A 21,783-nucleotide genomic window follows, 5' to 3' on the forward strand; every position below is an offset into this window, starting at 1 on the left:
TGCTTTGTTCTTGAGGGTTTTTCTGTTTCTATTTCTTTATCTCTAAGTGTGTCTGAAAAGATGATGGAGAAATGGGCTTGCTGGGTGCACATATATAATCCTAGTTACTTTGGAAGCAGGGATAGAAGGATTGGAAGCCAGCCTCAGGAAGAGTTGCCAGAATTCTGTTTCAAAAACAAGCCAGGGATAGTGGCATACACTTGTAATCCCAGCTATTAGGGAGGCAGAGTTAAGCAAATTATTGCCTGAGGGTGGCCTTGGGTAAAAATCATGAGACTCTGTTTGAAAAACTAAAAAAACAAAAGTACTGGGTTACAGCTGAATTGATGGAGTACTTACCTGGCAGGAAAATGGTGCCCATGATTTCAATTTCCAGTACTACCTTTCCTCTCCCTTCAAAAGACAATAAACATAGACTCTGTATTTAATCTCCATGCTTGACAGGAAGACTCCACATAGAGAAACAGCAGTGTATTCCTGAAGAACCAGTGGATTTCTTGAGAAATTTGATGGGCAATGTAGATAGTTTCATGCCTCCCAGTGAGATAATTTTGTGTGAGGCTGGAGACTAGAGCATGACTATAGAAAAATTCTATTTCATAAAGATAATTTCCACATGAAGTCATAACTATGAGGAATATTAAAAAATCTTAAAGCCATGGTCCAGGCATAGAAAATTTGAAGCCTGAAAGGATTTTTTGGTATCCTCAATCTAATTATTTTCAACAATCCTGTGTCATACTGTCCTGCTAATGACTTCTGGTATGCTTGTTTTTATCAATCACATTTTCATCATGTTTGATGTAGAGTTTGGTGTTCTGGATAGTTTATAATACAGTTAACCACAGGGTACCATTTTGGATTAGCTGCAGAACAAGAGACTCAAACCTTGCAGTATTTTAGAACATGGCTAAAAATCACTTATGTGTGGAGATCTTGTTGGGTAATAAGATGGATGTTATTTTAGTGAATTTTCTTTAGAAAAATTGAAAACTAGACTAGTATTTCCTTTGTTTGCATTATATCACTCAGCTTGATTAGAAAGAAGGAAGAGGTCCTTCCAGGGCTGGGTACAGTGTTAAGATAGGACATGACTAGCAGGTATGTGATACCTGACTCCTATGTTCCTAATTTAGGTCTTTTATTTACACTCTGCATTGTTTTCTCCTGAATCTGTGTATAAGTGTGTGTGGGGGGGGTGGGCGCAAATAATCACAGAAACTTTTTCTTTGTTGACAACTATGACAAAATACTACATTTGCCCTCTAATCTCACCCTATTTGTCATTCTTCACTTAGACCTGCAAATCCAAAGGAGGCATCAAGTTTAACAAACTTTATGGAAATAAAGAAGAGAATCTTTGTTAGTTACTACTTTGACTTTGTTATGATAAAATAGTTGCAATAAACACTTAAAAGGAGGAAAGGTTTCGTGCTCTGAGAGGTTTTAATCCGTGCTCAGTTGCCTCTATTGTTTGGGGGCTTACAATGAAGCAGAATATGAAGGGGATGGAGGGAGCAGTGTGGTGGAACCACACCGGTCACCTCATGGCAGCAAGAAACAGAAAAAAATGAAAGAGATAGAAGCCAGAGTCTCAATAGTCCCTTAAAGACCACACCCTCATGACCTGACTTCCTAAGCTCTACCTCCTCAAAGTTCCAGCACTATTAGTATCACCTTCTGCTGGAACCCAGCTGTTGAACATACGGCTTAGGGAGACACTTCACCTCAAACAGATCAGACAGAGCTAACATCTATTGAGATGATTGGAAATGGAGAGTTGAAGACTAAGATTTGTCGCCATGAGAAATTTTCAGGTTTTCTATTTATTTTACTGCAGATATAGCCAGTTGGATGCTGAAAGTGAAAATGACTTCCATGTCAACACCAAGGGTACTTGGAAGGTGAGACTCTTCTGAGTCAGAATCATAAATTCCCTGAATTGGAGTGCAGTAGAATAGTTTTACAATGTTCTGAAAATTGCCACCAGAAAGAGTCACTTAAGGAAACAACAGATTTTTAGGTACATTGCAATGGCCAGGAAACATAAAATCTATACTAATTATAAGTTATATGAATGTATCCATCAGAATATGTGATCTGCTTAAAATCAATTGTATTTAATTCTAACCACTAGGATTTTTTTCTTTGTTTTCTTTTTTTGTTTTTCTTTGCCAGTCCTGGGATTTGAACTTAGGGTCAGGGCTCAGTCTCTGAGCTTCTTTTGCTCAAGGCTAGCACTCTACCTCTTGAGCCATAGCTCTACTTCTGGATATTTGGTAGTTTATTGGGGATGAGTCTCATTGACTTTTCTGCCTGGGTTATCTTTGAACCATGATCCACAGATTTCAGCCTTCTGAGTTGCTAGGATTATAGGTGTGAGTGACCAGTGCCCGGCTGGCTGCTTTAAACATAGAAAATGTACTTTTCATACTGTGTTCAAGTAACTCAAATATCTATAAGTCTCATAAGGATACAAATAAATTACTATCAGTATTGATATTAGCATTAACCTAGCATTGGTAATTTATTGGTATTAATAACCTTAGGCTTCTCTTCCAGCCTCTGATGAGGGACTGGAAGTTTTCTATCTCTAGAAGCCTCCCCATCCCATGGGGCCACTCATATCTGTACAGCAACAAGGTTTTCGTGATCCTCTGCTTTTCTTCTTTTTCATTCTTTTTGAAAAAGTAGTTAATAGTGATCCAGGGCCTACTTTGTGCTAGTTATTGTGACAAAACTATTTGAGTTAATCTGTATCTTGTGCCTTTGATAAGGAAAACCATCCCTCATCAGAACTAGTTAAATCTGGTAAGGAAAAGACTGCAAGCAATTTTTAAGAAACTAACCATTGAGATACAACTGTGCTCTATAAAAGGCTTGTACTCCTGTTGATAGGGGCTCAGACTTAGGAGCAGAAACTGCTCTGGGCATGCTGGCACAATAAATCTGAGTTCTGCCACTCTCCAAGTGCTGCTTGCTTCTTAGTGGTGTATTTTACACAATACCATGCTTATCCTCATTTCATAAATAGACAGAGAATTAAGATGTTGTGCAGTTGCAGAAAGACAGACATTTTTTTCTCTCTCCCTCTCCCTTCTTCTTCCTGCCCTCTCTCCTCTTCTCTCTCTCTTCTCTTCCTGGCCACTGTGATATAAACCCTCCTTGCATGATGGACTAAATACTATGAAACCAGCTCTCCTCCCACAGGAGATAGCAATCCTTGTGAAGACTTCCTATTTTCTAGAGGTGATAAATCAGTGAAAAAGTGAGGGCTGGTGGCTCATGCCTGTAATTCTAGCTATCCAGGTGTCTGAGATTTGAGAATTGCGGTTCAAAATCAGCTTTTGGTAGGGAATTCTGTGAGATTATCATTGCCAATTAGCCAGCAAAAAGCCAGAAGTGGAACTGTGGCTCAAGTTATAGACCACTAGCCTTAAGCAATAAAGCTCAGGGACAGCACTCAGGTCCTGAGTTGAATCCCCAGGCAAACCCTCATCTCCCACCACATACAAACATACAAAAAGGAAAAGAGAAAAAAGAGATGAAGAATACTAGCATGACAGGCATATGGGTGATCTGTGATGGTGGCTCGAGAAAAGTGCAGTGAATATGGACTTGCAGAAAACACTGAATGAGATGGGAAAAAAAGCAATTCTAAGAGCTTGCATGGAGGTCCATGAAACTTAGAGATTTTAAATACATAGGAGACAAGAAAGCATTTTATATAAAATAAACTTTTCAAATAGAAATCTTTAAAAACAAGTTTTGGTAATGTGGAAGGTCATAGCTATTTACCCAAAACACTGTAAGGAATTTACAGGTAAGATAGAAGCAAAATATTATAAAAGACAGTCTTAGTTCTGCTCCAATACTGAAGACAACCTTCAAATTGTGCAGCCCAATATAAGTAACCAGGTTTAGGAGAATCAAAGAGCATAAAGATTATATAGGCTTTCAAATCATGTGACTTGAGCTTAAGAACTGCTCAACATAGTACCTACCTGCTCTGTAACCTTGTGCTGGTTATAGATAATCATACTTCTCTATCCAGGCTGGTAGAATAGCATGGAAAGCTATTAGCATGGAGCATGGCATATAGAAGGTAGCCCATTCAGTATAGCTTCTCTGGGAAAAACAGTAACAAAGAAAATGATTTGAAAAAGGTTTATAATCTACCTAAGCTCTGTAGGGACAAGAGTATAATGATAAAATATAAAGAATCCTTCTGTATAATATGATTTAAGGGCAATTCATATAGAGAGCAGAGTCTATCCCCAAATAATAATTTTATATTTCAAATAAATATTAATTGAACTCTTCTCAGTCAAGCAGGACCAATTTGTTGGCATAATAGAATTTGTGCATTGCTCCACTGCTCTTATCTAGAGACCAAGTCCCCTAAAAGTGCCACCCTATTATTGAAGTGTGCATTAAAAGGGAGGGGAAGAAGAAATGTCCTGGCTTAGTGACATTTAAAATATGAATCTGCTCTTTCAAAAGGCCATTATTGCCTGTTATTTATAAGTAGCATGATCAAAGTTTAAGGGAATTTCCAGAATCTGCCTGATGTAACTCTAATTCATGAATATAGTTCTTATTTTATGCTAAACTCAGTGTTTTCTGCAGAAATTCACATCTATGACCTTGGGAGATCTCTGAAAATGATTTTGCACATAGTAAGCATTATTACTGCCATTGTAAAACTTGCTAAATGGTAAGTTCAGGTGGCGCTAGGATGATCTGGTGAAAGGTGGATCGAAGAGTACAGAATGGGGCTCTATGATTGTCCCTTGACCATGAGATCCTAACAGTTACTTCTTTTAGGTTTCTTCATGCTTCCAGTTTATTGGAGAAGGGGATACAAACACACTTCCCCTGGCTCCTGAATAAGAAGGAAATGGTATGTGGAATGAGGGAAGAAGGGAGATACAGGTTCAGCAGAACCTGATACAGATATTGATATCTACTTAACCCAAAATTTTAGTTACCCATTAATTTTTTCAGAGTTCCTGTGAATCAAAAATCTGAGCGTGGCTTAGCTTCAGAATCACTGATGATATAATTAAGGGCTTAATTAAGGCAGAGTTTTCATCAGAAGGCTCATCTGGAGGAAAATCCAGTTCTACATTTCCTAATGTTGCTGTTGACCCCTGGTAGCCGTTAGACTAAAGGCTTCAGGCCATATTCACAATTGGCCAGAAGTGTCTTCTGTTTCTTGCTAAATGGGCCTCTCCAACAAGGCAGCTTCTCTTATCAGGGCCAATGAGAGGGAAAGTCTTCCAGCAAGATGGAAGTAATATTTTATAAAACCTAATTGTGCAAGTGACATCCTTCCTGTCTTCTTCTATTGGTCAGGTGTAAATTATGCCAAAGGACTGGGAAAACTAAGAGGTGGGACACTGTAGACACCATCTTGGAGGTTGCTTTCCATAGAGACTGCTCTGAACATGGAATATTTATTTGAGTGAGTATTTCTTTGGAAGAGTGGAATGTCTTTTCTCTCTAAAGGAAAAATGGACACGGGCTCCTATGACAAAGGGAGGAGGTTGTGCTAAAGAAGTGGGCAGTCTACTGAATGCCGGGTCTTCAAGACTGTGGAATTCTCTTTGGCTTCCGTTTTGAATGGGAAGAGAAGTCATGAGGAGTCCTTAGGAAGTGGAATCCAAGAGATGACTCACCTCCTAAGAGGCTGTGACTACTATGATGGTTCGATGGGGAAATAAATATACACTTGGAGATGTCAGGAGGGAGGACAGGTAGTCGTCCCGGTAAGTAATAAGGGTTTCTTACTGAAGTTAGAAAGGAGAAAAATTCAATTGCCATTATTACTTAGATCAAACATTTATGTGCATTCATATTACAGGAGAAATTTGTTTTGCATACACATTTGAGGTTCTACCTATAGGGGAAATGACTTCCTGTGCTCTTAAGTTAGGGCATAGAACAAAAATCTACTTTGTAGATATTTAATTGGTTATTCTGATGTAGATTGTTCATGGATGTCTGTTGAGAAACCCTGCCTTTGTTACTGATACTATTGACAAAAAAAGAGAAGTAAATGCCTTATGAAGGAAGATCCTTACATTTTCCTTCCCCTGCCACACACAATGGAATTCTTTATTTTTTAGTGCAATCTGTCATGCCATGAAGACTTCAGTGATCCTGTTGCACTTTCCCATTAACTCCCTCCTATATCTGCTCAGTCTCTATAAAATGGAGAGCAGCATTGTAAGGATATATATTTTTCTTTTCTTAATTTCTTCAGGTTACTCTGTATTCAGGCCTGCAAATGTGATTCTGTATTTTAATCAAACTTCAGGGATATTTTCAAAGAAAGCATGTGGTATAAATTACCAGTTCAGGTATTAGAGACAGAATTATGTTTCTCTTATGTAATCTTGACAATGCAGCAGATTGTGTTTGACACATTGATAATGACACAAAAGCTTGAAAAATGGTTTGGATGCATAATAAGCTAGGCATGTTGCTTGGACAGCTTATTCTTACTGATAAAATGAAAAATCATACCCAGTCAAGCCAGTGGTATCTGGCTTTTCATGTGTATGTTTTGTGATTGATTATGTATTTGTTGTTATGGAGAAGCTTTGTTTAAATAATAATAATTCAAGATCATATAATCCTTTAGGAATTCTTAGATTCAAAAATTACATGTTCTTCTTTTCCTTATCTTCTCCATGCCATAGAATCAGAATAGGCAGTGGAGGCTCACATCCGTAACCCTAGTGACTCAGGAGGCTTCAGATCATAGTTAAAAGCCAACCTAGGCAAGAAAATGCATGAGACTCATCTTCAATCAACCACCCAAAATCTGGAAGTGGAGTTATAGTTCAAGTGCTAGAGAGCTAGCCTTGAACACAAAAGCTCAGGGACAGTGTCAAAGCCCTGAGTTCAAACCCCAGGACTAGCAAAAAAATAAAAATGGAATCAGATAAGGAGGTAGACTGGGTTTTGGAGAGATGAGGGAGAATAATGAAAGGGGTGACATTGATTGAGATGCATTTTTTTTGTAGTCACAAACTGACATGTTGAATTGAAATCATTTTTGTACAGCTACTTAGGATCATTTAAAAAGAAAAATAGCAAATGTGAAGTACTACCATGATTGCTCCAAGAGAAAAATAATAACTGTAAGTTAAGGGGAACTGGAGATCAAACAAAAACTCAAGCTACTCAGTAGGCAGAGCACAAGAGGCTGCTTCTTGGTACAAGGCCAGGTGGGCAACAATTAGGATATATCTCAACAAATAATCTAAATTTAGGGAGGCATGTCCATAATCCAAATGACACAAAAGATATAAGTAGAAGAAACATGATCTGAGGCCTGTCAAAGCAAAACATTGAGACCTTATTTCAAAAAATAACCAAAACAAAGCCTGAGTTCAAACTGCAGTACTGGAAAACAAAAACAAAAACCAATCAAATGAAGACTCTTTTGGCACTTATGCTCCCAGACACAGTATAGGATGAGGAAATTTTCAGTTCGGCAGAAACTTGACCTACAGAAGTAGAGATAAGGACAGTTCTCTATGATGTATAGCAAAAAAAAAAAAAAAAAAGAATAAGTCACAAATCCAAAAGAAGACAAAACCCACCCATTAGGCCACAGAGAGTCTATAACAAAAACAGACTGACATCTAGTACTAGAAGGTGTGTTCTCTTAACTTGGCTTTGTGTGGTTCTTACTTCCATTGATGTATGTAGTTTCCAGCTGGTTAGCTTATTGCAAAATTTTTTCCAGTTTGGATAAACAAAATAAAAACTATTTTTAAGGCAAGTGCTGGTGGTCTACACCTGTAATCCTAGCTACCCAGGAGATTGAGATTTGAGGATCATGGTTTGTGAATAGGCAAGCCAGAAAAATCTGAAGACTCTATTTCCAAAATACCCAGAAAAAACCATGCTGGAGGCATGGCTCAATCAGTTGCTAGCTGAGAAAGCAAGCCCAGCAGGCTTGAAGCTCTGAATTCAAACCTTAGTACCAGCAAAAACTATAAAAATAAAGCAAAATCTTTTTGTCTGAGATTGAGATTTGCTTTCACTCATTGGCTGACATTTCATTTTTCTTGGTCCAAGACTAGCACTTATATTAAAATAAAGAATTTTTTATTGTTCCTTGTAATATCTTAGTTGGAAGAGGTACTAACATAGGTACTAAGGTAGCTTCAAGAAGAAGCTTTAAATATCTTAGAAGACCAGAAATTAGAGAATTCTGTCCTTCATGCCCCCTATTCTTTTATTTTGTTTGTTTGTTTTTATTGTAAAAGTGATGTATAAAAGGGTTACAGTTACACATTAAGTTAAGGAGTACATTTCTTTTCAAACACTGTTACCCCTCCCACTTTCCCTCCTCCACAACTCCCCCCTTTCCTCCCTACCCCAGTTGTAAAGTTCATTTCCAACATAGTATCTAGTGAATGTCACTGTTGCACTGGTTCATCCTTTGTCTCACTGTTTCTGTGATTCTCCTTCCGTCACCAAATCATATAGACTTCTATACAAGACAAATGGTACCAAAATCAGAAACAGTGACCATGGGGAATAAATCAGAGGAGGAAACACAAAACATAAAATAAATAACTCCAAACAGTACACTAAGGAAAAAAGGAAAATGACAACCACAAAAAAAAAACCTTCTTGTTTCTGTATCATGGAGTTCACTGCAATTAGCTTCATTTTATATGTTTATATATACATAGCTATTGGGCTATTGTGAGCCTCTGCTAGGACTATCCTAGACATATACTAATTATTACGAATGAGGATGACCATGGAGCCTATGTTTCTTTGGGTCTGGTTTGTTTCACTTACTATGATTTTTTCCAAGTCTTTCCATTTCCTTACAAATGGAGAGATGTTATTTTTTCTGATGGAAGCATAGAATTCCATTTTGTATATATACCACATTTTCTTGATCCATTCTTCTATGTAGGGCCATCTGGGTTGATTTCATATCTCAGATACGGAAAATAATGCTGCAATGAACATAGTTGTGCTTATAGCTTTAGTGTGGCCTTATTTGTGGTCTATTTGGTAAATGCCCAGGAGTGAGTTTGCTGGGTCATAGGGGAGCTCTATATTTAGTCTTTTGAAGAACCTCCATGGTGCTTTCCAGAGTGGTTGAATCAGTTTATATTCCTACCAATACTGTAGTAGTGTTCCCTCTTGGCCACATTCCCACCAGACTGTTATTATTTGTTTTCTTGAAAATTGCCATTCTACCTGGGGTGAGGCAGAATCTCAATGTTGTTTTTTTTTAGGGCCAGAGATGTTGAACATTTCTTCATGTGCCTATTGGATATTCTTATTTCCTCTCCTTTAATTCTTTAGCCCATTTATTAATAGGGTGGTTGTTTCTTTGAAGATTTGTTTTTGGGGGATTTAGTTTTTTAAGCTTTAAGTATATTTCAGATATGAAGCCCTTGTCTGTTGTATAGCTCGATAAGATGTTCTCCCAGTCTGTGGGCTTTCTATTTATCTTGCTAGCTATGTCCTTTGACATGCAGAAGCTCTGCAGTTTAATGAGATCCCATTTGTCCAGCAATTCTTTGATTTGTTGTGTTTCTGGATTTTTATTTAGGGACTTGCAACTGCCAAGGAGCCCTAGTGTTTCCTCTATCCCTTCCTGTCTTTCTTCTATCTGATGATTTTGACTCTCTTATCAAAGATTAGGTGGCCATAGGCTATCATTTCTGGGTCTTTTATTCTATTTCATTGATACACAGGCCTGTTCATATGCCAGTACCAAGATGTTTTTATACCTACAGCTTTATAATAGAGTTTGAAGTTTGGTATTGATATTCCTCTAGCACTGTTCTTCCTGCTAAGAATCGGTTTGCTATTCAGAGTCTTCTATTATTCCATATGAATTTTTGGATTGTTCTTTCTATTTCATTAAAGAATGTTGTTGGGATATTGATTAATATTGTATTGAATTTGTAGATGGCTTTGATAGTATTGCCATGTTCACTATGTTAATCCTCCAATCCAGGAGCATGTAAGGGTTTTCTACTTCCTTAAATCTTCTTTAATGCCCCATATTCTAACCTAAAAAAAATTGCAGGCCTTGAGCTTATTTTTCTCTTTTTCTATTTTGATGTAAAAATAACAGCCAGGGGCAGTGAGCATTCATGTATACACATCATTCTACATGTCCTGTCTCTCACCTGGAATTCAGAAAACTTACTACCCCAATAAAGACAGTTTCCTTGCAACTGTAGATAAAGGTCATAAGAAAATGGGATTTAAAGATACCAGAGAGAAGTCCTTTCTTAAGGCCTGAGTTCTCATTTGCCACTTGGATCAGAGCAGACCAAATTACTTTCCTAATGTCATAAACCAGCCTATAAATCACAGGAAAGTTTTTATATATGGACTTTATTTCTTAAGCCAGAGAGAGAGAGAGAGAGAAAGAAAAAAGAGAAACATTATTGATTTTTCTTGTCAAGCAAAATAAATAGTAACTTGTCTTCTATCACAGTTAAAGCCATGTACCAACTTTACCCTTTCTTTCATCAAATAGTCCAAGAAAGAGATGCAAAATCTTGGGATGGCTTCTTTGATTGAACTCGTGAAGTCAGTATGATTCTTTATGAGAGGCTGTATTTCAATCACTGGCATGAAGTTTTCCATTTGGGCTGTTCATTCTATAAGTGTTGGCCCAGTCTCAAAGAACATTTCTCTGATTAGGGAACCAGACTTTTTGAAACAAACCTAATTGGAATGGATAAACTTGCTGTTGAAGCTCATGGTCATTAATATTAAAGTATGAATATGTTTTAATACATGATAAACATGAGATTTCCCCCCCCAATACCAGGATGGAACTCAGAGCCTTGTCCTTCATGGTGTACTCGCTTGGCTGGCACTTTGCCATTTGAACCATGATTCAGCCTAGCTTTATTTTTTTCAAAATTGCTGGCAATTTTGAAGTGGTAGTCTCCTGGACTTTTCTGCCTAGACTGAATCTCTGAATCTCAGCCTCCTGAGTAGCTAGGATTATAGGCTTGAGCCAACTTCACCATTACTTTTGACCCAATAATCTAACTAGAAGGAATTCATATACATCACCCATTCTCCTTGTATACATTTGCATTCATTAATATAAGGAAAACACATGGATACACATTCAATTATTTCAAAGTCATTTTTATGGCAACCTTTTTTGGTCATTGATGTACAGTGTTCTGTTATGTCTTTTAGGAGGCACGAGAAAATGGAACAGTATTTATCTAATTTTGTAGCTGGAAAGTGAGTTTGATGCTGTTCACAGCATGGAACAATGGAAAAGAGGCATTCCACTCAGCCACAGACTCTGTGCTTGAGGTCTTCTTGATCTAAACATGCTTATTTCTTACACTCATTCTTTTCAAGTCATTTCTATGTTCTGTACATAAGTTAAAGCCATTAGATTTGGGTTTATGCAGAGATACATTCAGCAGTTATCTTCCAGGATGATCATAAGAAACTGTGTCCAAAAAAGCAATACTTCCTTAGTAGCTTCAGCACAAGAGTGATAGCCATCTTTTCCATTCAACATTTCTTACACACTAACCCTAACGTGAAGGCAAAGTCCTAGCCCTCAGCTATCCTGGGTTAGTAAATTTGTAGGTAGTAACAGGTGACTTAGGCTATGGATAAGTAGAAAGATGGAGAAGCATCTGGATTTACTTCAGCTTGCCTTCTCACCATGAAGCATTTCTGGATGACACAGGAAAGCTAGAAACTTCTCCATTTAGATTCCGTTTATTGAGGCCAACGCTTGGCAGAGCTAAGATCTTGGAACTAGTACTCAGTTCATGCGCTAAATCATAGGAGTGGACATAAGCCCATCATGAATCACTAGTTTATCTATGGGATCATTATAACCTTGGTAATTTGATCTAACCCAGAAATGCTTCAAAATAAACAAAATAATTTCTAACAAACATTTCCTCATTTGTATTTCATCTTCTTAGAAGACTATATTAATAGTTTTTAATCCTCAATTATAAGCTATTTCATTAGTGCCAGAATATGTTGGTATTAAATTTTTATGAAGTTTATCAATACCATATTCTTTTGGAATGTTCTGATACACAGTTTGCTCTGCTTAGAGTTATAATCTTTGCCTCTGTTTCTGCTTTGAGATTCAGACAATTGATTGTCTTATTTCTCTTGAAATAGATTGATCACAAAATTCTTATTGACCCACACATGGATGTTCTGTGCACATACCCTTTGAAGGTATTCTAAAAATAACAGATGTTCTTGACAAAATACAGTTGTTCACAAGGTGAATAGGATTTATGTTAAAACTTAGATACCTTTAAAGTTAGAAGCATCATCATTGGAGCAGTGGAATGCATTTGTAGTTCTAGAACCTGGAAGGTTGATGCAGAAAAATTGTGAGTGCAAGATTAGGTTGGGATACATAACAATACTGTGCCTCAAAACATCAACTAATCAAACAGAATAGAATAAAAAAAGAATAAGAAAAAGAAAATTAGAAGCATCCTTTAAAATTTTTCCAATTCATTCATAAGCTTAGGTAAGTTCCATCACTTTCCTGCATCTTAAATATTTTTGTACATTTTTTATTGTAAAAATGTTGTTAAGAGGGGTTACAGTTACATGAGCAAGGTAATGAGTATATTTTCTATTGAGCATTGTTGCCTCTTCCTTTGTTTTTGCCCTACCATCCCTTCCCTCCCACCTCCACAAATACACCCCTTCCCTGCCAAAGTTGTAATGTTTGTTTTCAACATAGTGTTATGTATATATCCTTGTTACAGTGGTCAACCTGTATCCTTATTTAAGCATTTTGTTTTTCTATCTTTGATTATTGGGCTTGTTATTGACTATCTACTTTTAATATATACATATATATGTATATAAAATGTGATTCCTCTTGTATTATAAAATGAGATGATCATGTCTTGTTCTTCCTGATCCTCCATCACTACTATCCTCCACTTCACTTCTAGACCCCAATGGGTATCAGCTGGTAAAATGAAAAGGGGTGGTGAGATTCCTGGGTAGGGATCTATAGACTCTAGTTATATTAATGAATGCCTTCTCTTTCAAATGCATTATTTTGGCTAGATACTGTCATGATATTAGGGTCTTTTTTCTTCAATCAGTGACCATATTCGAGTGATGATTCTCTCTTACCGGTTCTGGTGATCTTCCTTCCCTCCATTCCTGCTCAGTCCTCTGGTAGAAGACCTATTCACTGTATGTCTTAAATATTCAAACAGTCTCTTATTCATTTATTCATTTGACAGCATTTTGTTGAATGTCTGCTTGTGTCAGACTCAGATTGTGCCCTGGGGAATTCAAGTATGAAAAGAGAGCACGTGTTCAGAAAGAGCTATAACTACAGGGAAGGAAAACAGAAGAACAGAAAAAAAGTGTAATACAATTTGGATAAATACTATAATTAAGACAGAAACAAGTGCTTTGGAAGCCCAGAAGAAAAAGGGATTCATTTTCTATCAATTTAATTTGTATATTTTCTACCAACTGCAACATCTCAACCAAGTCACGCTCTATATTTTGTCTCTTCACTATTCTGCCACCTCCAGTCCTTTCTGATTTTTGCTTACATTGGCGTTCACTGAAAGATCAATTAAATCACACCTCATCTTGAGAGTTGGCCATGACTTTTTTCCATACTGATTAAAATCTTAAGGTTATATTACACTGGAGTTTACAACCAAGTCTCATCTGAGGTTTTCAGAGAAATCTCATCTTAAGCTCCTTCTCTTCCTATGGGAAGGAGGTTGGCATTGCTAGCATCCCAGTCTCTTTATTACACCATTCCTAGTATGGCCAACAGTTTCCTCTGCAGCAAGAATGGAAGGAGTTCACAGAGAATAAGCATGACAGGCTGCAATCTTATAGTGACCAAAGCTCAGAGTTGATACCTCACTACTTGTATTATATCTTACATAGGAAAAACAAATCTCTAGTGAGCCAGACCATGTTAAAGGAAAGATGCTAAGACCAGGAGTTAAAGTCCATTGGAAACCACCTGAGAAGCTGCCTGTTGAGGAGGGTTATACATGCTTTCTATTTAAAAAATCCTTATCTGTGGGCTTTGTATTGATCTTGCTAGCTCTGTCCTTTGCCATGCAGAAGCTCTGCAGTTTCATGCAATCCCATTTGTTCTACCTTTCTTTGTTTTGTTGTGTTTTGGGGTCTCTATTAAGAAAATTTCGGCCTGTGCCAAGGAGACCTAGGGTTTGTCCAATTCCTTTCTGTAATGTTTTCAGGTGTCTGCTTTTACTTTGAGGTCTTTGATCTATTTGGAGTTGATTCTGGTGCAGGGTGATATTTTAGGATCTAATTTTAGTTTTCTACAAGTGATTAACCGATTTTGCCATTTACTGAAGAGGCTGTCTTTCTTCCATTCTATTTTTTGGCTCCCTTATCAAAGATTAGGTGGCAGTAGGTCTGTGGGTTCCTTTTTGGGTCTTCAGTTCTATTCTGTCCCCAGGTCTGTTTTTGTGCCAGTACCAAGCTGTTTTGATTATCATGGCTTTGTAGTAGAGTTTGAAGTTTGGTATTGATATTGCTCTAGCACTGTTCTTACTACTAACGATTGTTTTTGCTATTCAGCATCTTTTATTGTTCAATATGAATTTTTGGATTGCTTCTTCTATTTCATTGAAAAACAAAGTTGGGGTATTAATGGATATTGCACTGAATCTCTAGATAGCCTTTGGCAGTATTGCTATTATCACAATGTTAATCCTCCTAATCGAGGAGCATGTGAGGTTTGTCCACTTCCTTAGTTCTGCTTTAATAACATTTTTTAGGTTTTTAAAGTTTCCATCATAAAGGGCCTTCACTTCTTTAGTTAATTCCTAGATATTTTTTTTTTTTTGGGGGGGGGGGGCTATTTTTTTTTTTTTGGGTCCGGTCATGGGGCCTGAACTCTGGTCCTGGCCGCTGTCCCTCAGCTCTTCAGCTCAAGGCTAGCGCTCTACCACTTGAGCCACAGCGCCACTCCCGGCTTTTTTCTTTTTGCTTATGTGCTGCTGAGGAATCGAACCCAGGGCCTCAGGCATGCAAGGCAAGCACTCTACCACTGAGCTACCTTCCCAGCCCTGGGGGGGGGTATTACAAAAGGAGTTGCGCTCCCAATTTCAGCCACACTTTTCTCATTGTTGGCATACAGAAAAACCATTGATTTTTTAGGATTAATTTTATACCCTGCTACATTGCCAAAGTTTTGTATCTGATCAAGTAACTTGAGAATGAAATCCATGGAAGTCTTTAAATATAAGATCATGTCATCTGCAAAGAGGGAGAGTTTTACTTCATCTTTCCCTATTTGGATCTCCTTTATGCTTGCATCTTGCCTTATTGCTTTTGCCATAATACTAAATTGAAAAGAAGTGGAGAGAGTGGACATCCTTGTCTCGTTCCTGAATTTAGAGGAAATGGCTTTAGCTTTTGGCCACTAAGTATAATGCTAGCTGTAGGTTTGTCATACACAGCCTTTATTATATTGAGCAATTTGCATGGATTCTTATCTTCTCCAGAGCTTTCACCATAAAGGAGTGTTGGATCTTTTCAACTGCTTTTTCTGGATCTATTGAGATAATCATAGAAAGCCCACAGATTGGGAGAAGATCTTCACTAGCCACACAACCTCATATCTAAAATATACTTAGAACTCAAAAACTTAAATCCCCCAAAAACAAATTCCCAAAGAAAGAACGACCTCACTAATAAGTGGCTAAAAACTTAAAGAAAGTCTTCTTTGAAGAGGAAATAAGAATGGCCAATAGGCACATGAAGAAATGCTCAGCTTCTCTGGCCATAAAAGAAATGCAAATCAAAATAACCTTGATATTCCTCCTTACTCTGGTTAGAATGGCTATAATAAAGAAATCTAATAAAAACAGATGCAGGAGGGATGTGGCCTGTTGCACTGTTGGTGGGAGTGTAAACTTGTTCAACTACTTTGGAAAGCACTATGGAGGGTCCTCAAAAAAAACTATACATAGAGCCCCATAGGACCCAGCAATCCATCTCCTGGGCATTTACCCAATAGACCACAAACAAGGCCATAGTAAAGCTACCAGCACATCTATGTTTATTGTAGTCTTATTCACCATAGCTAAGATATGGAACCAACCCAGATGCACCTTAGTAGATGAACGGATCAAGAAAATGTGGTCTATATATGCAATGGAATTCTATGCTTCCATCAGAAAGATTGACACTATTACATTTGTTAGGAAATGGAAAGATTTGGAAAAAATCAAAGTAAGTGAAGTAAGCCAGACCCAAAGAAACATAGGTCCTGTTTTCCCTTATTTTCAATAACTAGTATACACCTAGGATAATCTTACCAGAAAAGCAGAAAAGCTCAAACGCTATGTACATATGACCATATAAGATGATGCTAAACGAAATAGACTCCAAGATATGGGGTATGTTCTTCCCCTATTGTATATCCCTGTTGTCACTGTATTTGATTTTGGTGTCCTGCATCTTGTATATACATTTATCTAATTTGGGGAGGGGAAGGGGAATAATAAAATGCGGTAACAAGGACACAGGATGACCCATTGCAACAATGATCCTCACGAAACACTATGTAGGAAATGAACTTTACAACTTCTTGGGGGCAGGGGAGAGTAGGGGAGGTGAGGGAGGGAAGTAATAGTAGGAATAAAACAAAGGAGGGAGTAACAATGTTTGACAAGAAATGTACTCATTACCTTACTCATGTAACTATAACCACTCTGCACAGCATCTTTACAATAAAATAAAATTAAAAATTATTTTTATTGTAAAAGTGATGTACAGTGGGGTTATAGTTATATAAGTCAAGTGTTGAGTACATCTTTTTGAGCCGTGTCACACCTCCCTCATTTTCTCCCAGCTTTTTCCTCCCTCCCCCTTCCCCTGCAAATTGTGTAGTTCATTTCCAACATAATGTCTAGTAACTATCACTGCTGAACTATCACTGCTGAATTGTCCGACCAATTCTTTGCTTTCCCTCCCCCTCCCCACACCTAATATAATTACATACAAGGCAAAAGGTACAGAAATCAGAAACAGTGACAAAGGGCAAGAAAACTGAAGAAAAAAGAATTTCAAAAAGTAAAGTAAAAAAACCCTCTTGATTCCACTTCTTGGAGTTCATATAATATAATAATGTATAATAATATATTATATAATATTATTATATTATATATTATATATACAATAATATATAATATATAATATGCACATAGCTATTGTGCCCTTGTGATCCTCTCCTAGGAATATCCACCTTTAATTTTTTTTCTTTTACTCTCCATGGTGTTTACTTACAGATTTATGGGCAAATTCTAATTAATAACAATGAGGGAAACCATGCAACCTATGTTTCTTTGGGTCTGGCTTACTTTGCTTAATTCTATGCTTCCATCAGAAAGAATGATATAGCTTCATTAGTATGGAAATGGAAATAAGTAGAAAAAAATATACATGCTTTCTTGTTGGCAAAGCTTCCTGAAAGGATGGTCCAAGTCCATGGTTTCTAATTCTTCCTCAATCTATTGAAATCATGCTTCTGTTCTTCCAGGTTTCATTCTCCTTTCTCCCTCCCACTTTCCTGTAGGTAGGGTACCCCTGCCTCCATTCATATGGAACTATCTTCAACTCTTTAATTATTCTTTATAATAAGGAATAATTGCTCCACTCTTGGATTCACGCTCTCATTGTATTGAATGATCTCCTCCCTTGTGACTAGCTTACTGTTGCTTTTGTTTTGAGACCAGTTCAAAAGTCACTGTTAGCTGATTTTTCAACGGTCTTTCAGAACCTTTCTCTCAGGATTATTTTCTTCCCTTCATCATTCAATCAAATACTATCACAGTGCTTATCCTACTAGGCTGTAAATATTGAACTCTTGCTCTCTCACCCTAGAGAAAAGAATGTATGTACAACTAACAGGTAAGTATAGATACTTCTCTAAACTATACAATGCTTGCTTCTTAGGAATCATCCAATCAATATTTGTTGTGAATATTGAATATTCATTCAAGTCTCTCAGGCCAAACCAGTATTCCCCATCATCATACCTTTCATCTTCCCTAAGTTCTAGCTTTATCTTGCCTTCCCTCTGACAACCAGGAACAATCTATCAACATCTCTAAAAAATTTTATCATTGAGAAAAACTTACTATAATCAAGTTGTAAATTTAACAGCAGGGTTTGTTTCAGTTGTTATTGCTGATGTTTTTGCTAGATATTGTTGTATTAAATACAAGACTATAAAAGGAGCTGAAGTCTAAATTGCCCTGTTTTGATAACATATAATGAAATGAAGTGAGAAATCACTTTGCTATAGGTAAGAACTTTTACTCATATGTAAATAAAGAATAATAGATGCAGTAAGTCACCATAGAGTGAATCCTGTAGGACAAGTTGGGAGGGGTCGGTGCTTGTCTGTGGTCCTAGAGGACCCTGGTCTAGTGGCTGAGGCATGGACCCACTGGATTTCGCAGTTGAAGACTGGGTGCATTGCATATTTAGGTGAGAGTGAAGGCAACAAGTTGAGTCTGCTCCTGGGAGTTTTAGAAACAGAGGAATATGGAGCCATATTCAAGAATGACCCAAATACTGCCTCTCCAGTTAGAACTTGACTATACAAAATGGACATATTGAAATACACACAAATACTCTCAAGTTCTATTAAAGTGACTTACTAAAATGGAGCTATTAAAAATAAAATGAGGACACAGTATATGGAAAGAGCCATCAACATAGTAATAGTAATTTTGAGGAAAACAGACAAATATTACTTCTAAAAATGTAATCTGGAACCAGGAACACTTGGACTGACAATATCTCTTTGTGAACAATGTGTTGGGTATTCTGTGTAAAACAAACATTAGACAAGCTGTATGTAGCCAGTTGTATATTCTCAGATGTAGATATTTGCATATAGATTTTATACTCATATCTTTTAAAATTCAATATTAATTGTTATAAAATACTAGTAATACAATTGTGCACATACATGCGCATGCATGTGCATGGGCACGCACACACACAGTCATATATGGTCAATTGCCTGAAAGAAAATGCTAGTGAGGTTTAGGACAACAATTTCTTAAAATATTAGTATTTGAATCTCATGTTTAAACCTTATGTATTAAGGTATCCTCTTTTAAAAATTAAAATTTCTGTCTCCCACATATTTTTGAACTTTCTCTTATTGTCAAGGTGATGTATAGAGTGGTTACAGTTACACAAGTAAGGTAATAAGTACATTTCTTGTCAAACTTGTTACCCCTTCTCTCATTTTTCTCCTACTTTCCCTCCCCACCAACCATCTCCCCACTGTAAGTTGTACAAATCATTTTCAACATATTGTCTGTGTATGTCACTGTAGCATTGGTTCACCCCCACCTTGTCATTTGTCTCACTATTCTATTGTTCCCCCTCCCTTCCCTAATTCAGATAAATGTATATATAATACCAGGGTACCAAAATCAAACATAGTGACAATAGAGGATATACCATAGGGGAAAGAAGATACAAAAGAAACAAAAAACAAAACACCACCAAAGAAAAACCTCTTACATCCTTGTCTTGGATTTCATTTTGCTTAGCATCATCTTATATGGTCATATGTACATAGTGATTGAGCTATTATACTCATCTGTATGATTATTCTAGATGTGTATTAGATGTATAATTATTGTAGATAAGGGAAACTAAGGGACCTATGGTTCTTTGGGTCTGGCTTACTCCACTTAATATGATTTTTCCCAAGTATTGTCATTTTCTTACAAATGGAGTCTTGTCATTCTTTCTGATGGAAGCATAGAATTCCATTGTGCATATACATACCACATTTACTTGATCCAGTCATGTTCTCTGAAGAGGAAATAAGAATGGCCAATAGATACATGAAGAAATGCTCAACTTCTCTGGCCATAAAGAAATGCAAATCACAGCAACATTGAGATTCTACCTCACTCCAGTTAGAATGGCTATAATCAAGAACTCTAATAACAATAGATGCTGGAGGGGATGTGGCCAACAAGGAACCCTACTGCATTGTTGGTGGGAGTGTAAACTTGTTCAAACACTTTGAACAGCAGTATGGAGGTTCCTCAAAAGCCTATAGATCTCCCTTATGACCCAGTAAACCCACTTCTGGGCATTTACCCCAATGATCACATACTAACGTTACCAGCACAATTATTTTTATTGCAGCATTAGTCACAATAGCTAACATCTGGAACCAACTCAGATGCCCCTCAGTAGATGAATGGATCTCTCACATAATTTTATACTATTTGACATTCCTTTTTTTAAATAATGGATATGGTTTTAGAATGAATATGTCTATGGAATTATCTAATTTTAAATTAGCAGTAATGCATTTCTTCCCTCACCAGATCTTTTTACCTAATGGAGAGAAAAAATGAATTAATTTTGTGACATTTTAATAAACAAGTGAAATTAGCACAGATTTACTTCTTTGTCCATTATTAAATTATCTTTCTCATATCCATGTTTTAAAATAATTGACTTATTAAAATTTTGACCACTCTTACATTTTAAATGCATATTATGCTTTAAGATTTAAGAAGTTCACTCTGGAGTCCGGGGTTGCCTCTGTCTCCATGGAACCTGGCTGCTTGGGGGGATTCTGAGGAGATGTTTGGCACAATGGGACCCCCACACACACACACAAGGCAAGATGCCCTTGTATGCCTTCTTCCTTTAGACCTGCTGGGAAGAACACAAGGAGCATCCCCTCTTCGGAGTGTTCAGAGAGATGGAAGACTACATCTGCTAAGGAAAAGTCGAAGTTTGAAGACGGCAGAAAGTGACAAAGGTCACTACAACCAGGAGATGAAAAATTACATTTTTCCCAAAGGTGATAAGAAGGGAAGAAAAAAGATCTCAATGCTCCGAAAAGACTACCAGCTGCCTCCTTATTTTTCTGTGAACATCAATCACCCAAAGATCAAGAGTGAGCACCCGGGGACCCTCCATTGGTGATACTGCAAAGAATTTGGGTGAAATGTGGTCTGAACAGTCAACTAAGGATAAGCAAGCCCTATGAGCAGAAAGCAGCTAAACTGAAAGAGAGATATGAGAAGGATATTGCTGCCTACCGTGCTAAGGACAAAAGTGAAGCAGGGAAGAAGGGTCCTGGGCAGCCAATTGACTCAAAGAGGAAGATGAAGAGGAGGGATAGGAAGACGTTGAATAAATGGTGATTGGGTGTGGAATGTGTCTGTGCACTCAGGTAATTGGTTTGCTAAGAATGTGAATTCCAGAGCAGCTCAGCATTAGCTTCAGTATCAAGCTCTACAGATTTTTGTATAGCTGATGAGATTCTTTATAGAGAAAATACTTTTTAAAATATGCAGATTGTAGCATTTTGAGAGGCTACTACATACAGTTAGATTTTAAAGCTTTTGATGTTGAATGTTCCTAAATATTTAATGGTTTCTTTAATTTCTTGTAGCACAGCAAACTTCATGGGAATGAGTATCATAAATTTTGGATTTTTTTTAGGATATTGCATTTAAAAAATGTAATAAAATTATGTATTTTAAAAATGACTTCAAAATCTCTTGTAGAGAATTTCCTTTGTCTCATGTTGGTGTTTTGGCCTTAAAATATCTTTTACCATCTCTCTTTTAAGTATTAATGTATCTAATATGTCCATACTGAACATGTATTTATATAACACCAAGTACTTATATTTTTGCTTTCATTTCAATAACAAATTGTGTTGAATTACTT

At 37.0% G+C, this 21,783-nt stretch overlaps 1 pseudogene; it reads left to right on the plus strand.

Moving 5' to 3' along the window:
• Nucleotides 1-1,090: 1,090 nt before the first annotated feature.
• Nucleotides 1,091-21,251, plus strand: LOC122112881 (annotated as a pseudogene).
• The last annotated feature ends 532 nt before the right edge of the window (nucleotides 21,252-21,783 follow it).

Source organism: Dipodomys spectabilis, unplaced genomic scaffold (genome assembly GCF_019054845.1).
Source record: "Dipodomys spectabilis isolate Male_0828 unplaced genomic scaffold, ASM1905484v1 ptg000095l, whole genome shotgun sequence".
NCBI lineage: Eukaryota > Metazoa > Chordata > Mammalia > Rodentia > Heteromyidae > Dipodomys > Dipodomys spectabilis.